This window comes from Alligator sinensis, unplaced genomic scaffold (assembly GCF_000455745.1).
Source record: "Alligator sinensis unplaced genomic scaffold, ASM45574v1 scaffold745_1, whole genome shotgun sequence".
Taxonomy (NCBI): domain Eukaryota; kingdom Metazoa; phylum Chordata; order Crocodylia; family Alligatoridae; genus Alligator; species Alligator sinensis.
In genome coordinates, this window is record NW_005842119.1 from 183,093 (window position 1) to 191,549 (window position 8,457).

Below are 8,457 nucleotides of genomic sequence, written 5' to 3' on the forward strand. Positions count from 1 at the left end.
GGACCCGCTGTTCCGCCCGCGGCTCGCTCAGCCGGGCTTCTCCGCCGGCCCTGCCGGAGCAGGCGCCTCACTCAGGCCTGCTGCCCTGGAGACAGTCGCCCCCTTGGTCCTGGGCCCGCCCCTGAAGCTGCTCTGGGTGTCTTCCCTTGCTCCTTGGCTCTCTTCTTGCGACGTCTCGAGCATGGCAGCGCCTGGCCCAGTCGAGCGCTGCCTGCTGGAGCCGTCCTCAGCCATTTAGACGCTGAGGTCCTGCTCTGCCTCGTGCCAAGCCGCCAGCCGGATGAGTGGCGCCGGGGCCAGACCATGAGCTGGACCCTTCACGGGTCCGTGTGTGGGGTTGCATCTCATGGCACCCTAGCCCGGTCCGGCACCTCTGGGTTGAACCCGCTGCCTGGCCCTGCCTGCCTGGATCAGGCCCCAGGCGACCCGTCTGGCCCACGAGGCTGCCCGTGAGTCCAGAAATTCGGCTATCCATGATACTACTGCTCTGACACCACATTTCTTGTCCCTTGGATAGCTCTGGCCCATGGGTGTCGAGCACCCCTGTTCTAAGCCAGCGTGTGTCCCTGCTTCTCTTCCTCTTTCCACTGTTGGGAAAGTATCATCCACACCTTCGTGCTTGCAAGAGAAAGGCTACCTGTGTGTCTTAAGGTACCTATGCAGCCCCCGCCCCCAGGGTAACCAAGCACCTCATGGGCCTTAAAGTTGTTTATCTTCAAAATATTCCAGGGAAGAAGTTGAACTGTTCCCATTTTATAGCTGGGAGACTGAGCCACAGTGAGGTTTGTTTTTTCTTAGATCTCTTTTTGAAAGTTCCTCTCCAGTTCCTGATGTTTGTCTTTTGGCTTCTGAGGTTTTCGGGGTAAATTTGGAGCACAGTTTCAAGTATTTTCCCTGCAATGATAATGAAACCGTGGATCAGTTTCTAAATTACAGCTGAGGGAAGGGTAGGGTGGCACATTGAGAGACTGAAAGATGTAAGCTGTTGTAGGCAGTGAAATTAAAAATGAGTTTCATGCCTATATTTGACCCTCAATTTTAATTTTGTGTTGTCAAAACATTAATGTCTTTCCCTCTAGACTTTTTTCAAGGCTGCCTTCACTCTTCTGTTTAGTCTACCTCCCCAGTGATTTGTTCCATTCTTAATGGATCCTCCTCTTCCCATTTTCACTTTCTCTTTGGAGTTGTTACATACTCTGGGGGCATATCTACACATGTATTAATGCGCCATAATTATAATAATTGTAATAACAGGTACTAAATGAGCTGTAATAGGCGCTATTGCACCAGCACACATATTTTAAGTGACGCTAATGTACAGTAGACTAATTCTGCTGTGTGTTAGCACATTAGCATGGTTTTCACCATGGCATGCTAATTCACAGTAGAATTAGTCTACTACGCTTTAGCATCTTGTGTATTCATTTTATGTGCTGGATTTTTAATACTCTCATTCAGGCTAATGGCTTCATCTACCATCCAGTGCCCAGGACTTGAAAATGTACTTGTTTACCTTTTTTCATTCCTCTTTTTCCTGATTCATTCCTCTCTTTCCTAATCAGAGGCTTAAATCGCATGGATTTTAGTGGGACTTGCTTATAATATAGTTAAGCACATGCTTCATATCTTTCCTATACTGAAGCATATGTGTTTGTCTCTTTCTAACAATAAACTTAATGTGGTCCAAACTGAACTCTTCCTTCCTCCTATATGATGTGCAGATCCCTCATTTTCTCACTGTCACACCATTATTCTCCCTGGCACATAGGTGTCTAACCTGGGGCAGGTCATCCTTGACTTCCTTACCCTCCTGGTTGCAAACAGTTGTGAACATATGTTAACTGTAGGTTTTTGTTTTGAGTTTGAGTTTAAATGGCTAACAGCAACGTTTACACTATTTTTTGCAGTGTTCTTACTCCACAAATTACAAAATTCTTGTCCACAAGATATGGGGGAAGAAGCGTAGAAAGCCTTATCAATGTTCATATATAAACACAGATAGGTCTGGCAGCACTTCAAATCCTTTCTATGTCCTCAGGATCTCACTTTGGTGATTTCTGGCTGGCTGCCTTTTCTTCTCTCAAATTCTTTACTTTGCCTATTTCTGTCCTTTTCTTTCATCAGATCAGGTTCCCACATCCCTTCACATTTTTCTTGGCCTCTATCACCTTCTTAATAACTGTTCTTTGCTTCTCTCCTCAAGGGAGTCCCTTTGCTGTCACTACCGGTAATGTCTTGTCCTTTTTTCTTGGGCTGCCACTGAATCCTCCTTCTACTGTATCTCATTTCCTCTGTTAATGGGACATCACCTGCTATGTTTCTGCTTGTGGTAGCAATTGCCATTAAAAAGTAAGCATTTAGCAACAGCTACGACACAGCAGTGTCTGCAGAGACACTGTTATTTGCTATTCCAAGTACAGGGAAATAACCTTGGTAACTGCTGGCATATGCTGACTCCCTAATGGCAGAAGGCATGCTATAAGTGCACCTTTTAGACTAACTAAATAATATATACACAGAGAGAGATTAACACAGCTAACTACCTCTAATGGCCCTGGCTGCCATTAAGAGTGGAGAGGAAACTATCACTCAGGTTCTGAAGCTTCCTCTGATGTGGGCATAGGACCCTACCCCTGCCTCTACTGGATGTTCCAGCCTAAGGAAGAAATTCATTCCTGCACCCATTAATTCTTCACAATCCTTCATTTGTTCTACTCAAAGGCCAGAGTATTCCTAGAGCTGTACAATGAGGATGAATTATTGCTTTAAGGTTGTCATTTGTATATCTGCATTCAACACCGCAGACCAAATGCTTCAGCTATCTTGTTCTCAATTTATCTACCTGCATCTTGACATGGAAGTAGTGTTACAAAGGGCAGTTATGCAGTACTGATGATATTGTACTCTAACATACCCTCATATCTTGAATCTCAACTATCGACACTGATTACTTTTTTTTTTAAAACAGGTCAATTTCTTAAAGATATTATAGATGATTTTTAAAGGAAATTGCTGTCTAAATCTCATACTTAGGCCTAGCCACCAAAGAATGTGCATACCTGCATATTTCTGGCAGCTGTGTGTGGCTCTATTATGGTAGCTGTGTCAGAGTATTCATTCTGGGAGAGCACTAGCTGCTGAATGAACCATGCTAATGAAAGGGTAGCATCATGCAATAGCACCTGAGGGGAGTGTCTTTGCACATCTTTAGGCAATTGTCATGGGGTGGCAGAGGTGGGCAGCTCTGTTGACAGGCGGGAGGGTTCTGCTGGCACAGAGAGCTTTTGAAAGCACTTGCCATGATTAATTGCTAGCGAAACTGATGGCAAAGGTTGCATTTTAGATCTAAGTTTGGGTCATCAATAAAACCTGACCAAAGCCAGAACTGGAAATTGAAATTTCATAAAACTTGAAAAATTCCAAATACACAGCTCCTAAAGGTAGCAGAGGAAACTACCAGTCTACAGAAAAAAAGTTATTTAGATCCATCCAGAAGCTTCATATGCATGCAAGGAGCCCATCATCCAATGGGAATTCTAGGTCATAATTTCAGGTGGGCCCAGCAGCTGGTCTTAAGTGGGGTTTTTGTTTTATTTTGTTTTTGCTTAAGGCCCTCTTTAAAAATAAATGATAGGATTATATCTCATAGGTTATAGGGCTGCATACATTTAACTTTATTTAGACGAGCATCACTTATTTTAATCCTAAAGTTGACAATGTTCTATGATATTTGAAAACTCTTCACTTCCATTACTAAAAACTTTTAAAAATATTGCAGTGGTGGATATATATAATTTACACAAATTATTTTTGTGTCACTTACTTCATCTGTGTTTGGACCTAGGCAAACTGAGAACCATCCAAGGCTACTGAGGGAGCTGAAGAGCTAAGCCTGAATTACACCTATAAAAGTCTACTACATTGAGAGAACACAATTATTTGTCCCGAAAGTAATAATTACCCTATAACAAACCCCTAAAACGAGAGAAATTAGAACTCTATCTTTTCTCCTTTTTAAAGGAAAGTTATTTAGAAAGCTGGGTACCTAAAAGTTCTATAATAACAAATTGTGCCAGTGGTGCATAAACGTTTCTCTGCAAAATACAGAACAAGAATCCAGTATGTAGAGATGGAAATGACCTTTGTAGGATCTTATATTTACATTAACTCAGATAAATGTGATGTTATATACATTATAGGAAAACGTCTGACATATTATAACTCTGAGTTTGAGCTGTCCTGAAAAAAAATGTTCCACTTATTGAAAGCAGTACATTAAATCTGCCTACTTAATGCCCACTTAGTAAAATAATCAGTTAATCAAAATGAAAAAGCAGTTTCCTTATACACAATGTTCTATTTAACTACTATATAGACATTGTTATATAAGCAGGATCCATAATACATAAATTGTAAAATAATTATAGTAATAATATAGAAAACAGAAGCCTAACTACTTAATTACTAACACATCAGTGCTTATCACTGAAAAGGAAGGAAGGAAATGGTTTTCATGGATAATGATTAGGTCTGGCTGGATAGATGAGGACTTGCACTGATGTGTGAATAGCGCATATGAAAAAGGCTGTCTGATGCTTAGGAATCCAAATGGTTCAGAAGTTAAACTTCTTGAACATGAAGTCTCTCCTCTAATTCCCAAATTCTATCACCTTAGATTTCACAGAACATTACATCTAGAAAGTCCAAATTTTACTTGCTGCATAATGATCCCTGAAATCCACAATTTCGTTTTTGATTGTTTCAGGCTGAGCTAGAAAGTATTGAATGAACAGAATTTTGTTTTCAATTTTTTTCCAGTGATAGTTAAAGAGTGTGAAAATTCTTTTGGCCAGTGCAAGAGGCAGCTTATCCCCAGAGGGCAAGTTGATACCAATCAAAATACAAGGCAATGTTTTAGGAGCTTTTACCCAGAAAAAAGTTGAAAGGGAGGACACTGAAAAGTAAATCCCTTTACTCTGAGAACTAATCCCCAGACAGCAGATGGAAGAAGAGGTGCTGTAACAACCAATTGGCTTGGATGACAGGGGCACAATCTACACAGCAAAGTTTTGGTAGCAGAACTGAAGCCCCTCTGTGTGAAAAAAAGCCTCCTTTTCTGCCAGCAGAGAGGAGTTAGATGTGTTAGTCTGAAGTCTGAAGCAAGCTGTTGCCTACAAAAGCACATGCCTTTCTGAACAACTTAGTTTTTAAGGCTGCCTATACATTCACTTGGGGTGCGGGGGAACATTTTAATTAGAGAGATTGCCAGGCAGCCACTCTAATTAAAACACCATTGCATGTATTAAACCCTTGTGCATTTAAAAATGGCCACAGGATGCTATAAACCTTATTCAACAAAGTTTAGATAAAGCGCCCCCACGGCCATTTTAAAATGCACAGGGGCTTAATACATGCGACGGTGAGGCAACACTGAAGCATTCAATTAAATTACAGGGGCAGGCAAAATCCGGCCTGCCAGGCTATTCTATCCGGCCCACAGAGCCCCTACAAACCTTAGTAAATTAATATTTATTTGTCCTGGCTCCCTGTCAAAGCTGGCTGGAGCCAGGGGGCAGTAGGAGCCAGAGGGAGCCCACAGCAGGCTTGCAGGCTTGAGCAGCCCAGCCCTGCCCACCCCCAGCCAGTCCCCTGCTTTCCTACCCCCACTCTGCTCCAGCACCATGTGGCTGTGGCACCCAGCTGCATCCCCAGACTGCAGAGCATGGGACCACACTGGTAGGGGTGTTTGTGTGTGTGCATATGTGTCGGCAGGCATGGGGCAGAGTATATGTGTGTCTGCAGGCACAGCGCAGAGTGTGTGTGTGCAGGCAGGCACAAGGCAGTGTGTGTATGTGTGTGCGTGTGTGCATGCGTGTGCAGGCAAGCACAGGAGCAGTGTGTATGTGTGTGTTTATAGAGTGAGTCTCACATGCATACCTCTCGGTACACATGCACCTATGCTTCCCCCTGCACTGCCATACAAAAACCCAAGCCACCCTCCCCCCCCATTCCCACCCACACCCCACATACCTATACCCCCCACACAATATACAAGAATAAGACTTCATTTAAAGCTGTTGTGCAGTCACCTCTGCATACACTACACAAACACATGTAAATCAGGACAAAAATACTTTTTGAAATCAAATTAATGAAAGTTGTAGATGATCACTTTTTAGAATATGATTTGGTATTATTCTTGTTCTGAGATGGCAAAATCCCTTGCTGAAAGGAGTACTTCCAGGGGCAAGGGGAAGGACTTCTGGTGGCAAAGGTCAGGGGCTAGGGGGTGGGACTTCTGGCCACAAGATGGCAACGAGAGGACCCCACCTGTCAAGGGGTGAGGCTACCAATGTGACCCTTGACAGCTTGCCGAAACTTGGTAAGCGGCCCTCCACCCAAAATAATTGCCCGCCCCTGAATTAGAACATGCATTCTATGCACTCAAATTAGAACATGAATGAGCATGTGTATAGGCAGCTTAAGATTCAACTGTGCCTTGCTTTCTTTCTGCCAGCAGAGAGAACTCCTGCTGAGTAGAAAGAGCCTCTACTCCACAGCCAGATGAAGGAACATGTAAACCAGTGGTTGTCAAACTATTTGTACTCAAGGCATCCCTCACTGGACTGAAGGCACCCCTCATCAGACTTGCAATATGCCTCTTAACTTTGGTGAATTGAGTGGCACCCAGTTTGAAAAACTAATCTATATATTACAGTACTTAGGGGATTTTTCAGGAAGGGACAAGCCTAAGACTGCATTTTCCTACATAGCTTATCTTCTCACATCTCCCACACCCTTGAAAAAAATTACACCCTGGTTGATAATCAGTGATATAGATGCTCCTACATCTTCTGTGGTCTGCTGCACTCCTTTCAGGAGCTGGTATTTTTCTTGTTCTAAACTTGTTCTAAAAGAAACAGAGACAGTTTAGATCACAGGGGTGGGCAAAATATGGCCCACGGGTCAGATCCGGCCCGCGAGGCCATTCTATCCGGCCCGTGGGGCCCCTAAACAATTTACAAAATGTAATATTTATCTGCCCCTGGTCCTGTCAAAAATGACAGGAACCAAGGACAGTAGGACCCAGGGGAAGCCCGGTGGGCTCTCACAACAGCAGGGCCTGCCTGGCCCTGCCCCACCAGCCGGAAGCTCTAGCAGGGACTTCTGGCCTGAGACAGCATAGCTGCCCCGTGCCAGAACCACAGGTCAGGGGAAAGGGGGGGAAGGCAGGGGAGGACCCCAGGCAGGGTGGGTGCCCGGGGAAAAGTGGCCTGGGAAAAAGCTGAGCACGGGGGGTGGGGGGAAGCAGCCCCTTGCCCACCCCCCACGCTGCAGCCTCTTGCAGCCCACCTGGGGCATCCTATGCCTGCTCCAGACAGCCTCACGGGCTGTGATTGGCTGCAGCAGGGAGTGCCGGCCACGAGGTGGGCAAGGGGCTGCTTTTCTGCCCCTGTGCTCAGCTTTTCCCCTCACTTGCCCTGTGCCTGGCACCCCACACTGCAGCCGCTTGCAGCTCACATGGAGCTGCCTGTGCCTGCTCAAGTCAACCCCACATGGGCTGTGAGTGCCTCCAGAAAGGAGCGCTGGCCATGGGGCGGGTGAGGGGCCACTTTTCCCCACGCTTAACACCAGCTCCTTCCCTGCCAGGGAGCACGGGGTCAGGGCTGTGCAATGCTCCCCCACCTCTACCACAGGCTGGGGGGCACTGGGAGTGAGTAGGTATGGGAGCCAGCAGGAGCATGGGGCCCACACTGGTGTCCCAGGGCCAGTGCTGGTGGAGCCCAGAGCAGGGTGGCGGGAGCACAGGGTCCCAGCCAGCAGGGGCTCTATGGAGCCGGGTCAGCTCCCCCCCTCCCGCTGATGCAGCCCAGCCCGGCTCCACAGGCCCCTGCCAGCCTGTGCCCTGCTTTGAGTCCCACCGGTGCTGACCCTGGGACATTGGTCCCAAGACACCGAAGATGGTGACCAGGGGCGGGGCACCTGTCAAGGGCAGGGCTACCCATGCAGCCCTCAACAACCTGCCCAAACTGGGTAGGCGGCCTTCTACCTGAAATAATTGCACCCCTGGCTTAGAAGAACGTAAACTTGATCATGGAAGGGACTGCTTTAACTTGTGCTGCTTGCATCCATACTAAGTTGAAATTCTACTTAATATAGTCTCTTCTGCTGGGAACTGTATTCAGTGTTCCCATCTCCATTCCTTTCTAAACATGTTTTTGTACATGTACATCCATTATACAGATAAAATTCTGGGCTTTAGCTTTTGGACTAGTAAGTGTTTTTAGATGTCATTTGAGAGATCAGTTTGCACTTATAACTGAAATTCACAAATACTAGTTCACTTGAAGAAACAAATCATGGCTGTCAGAGAGAAAGGCGCGATGCAAATATGATCAGTGCGCTCTCACAATTTGTGCATGTCCATCTCCCGTCATCATTTCCCTAAATATTTAG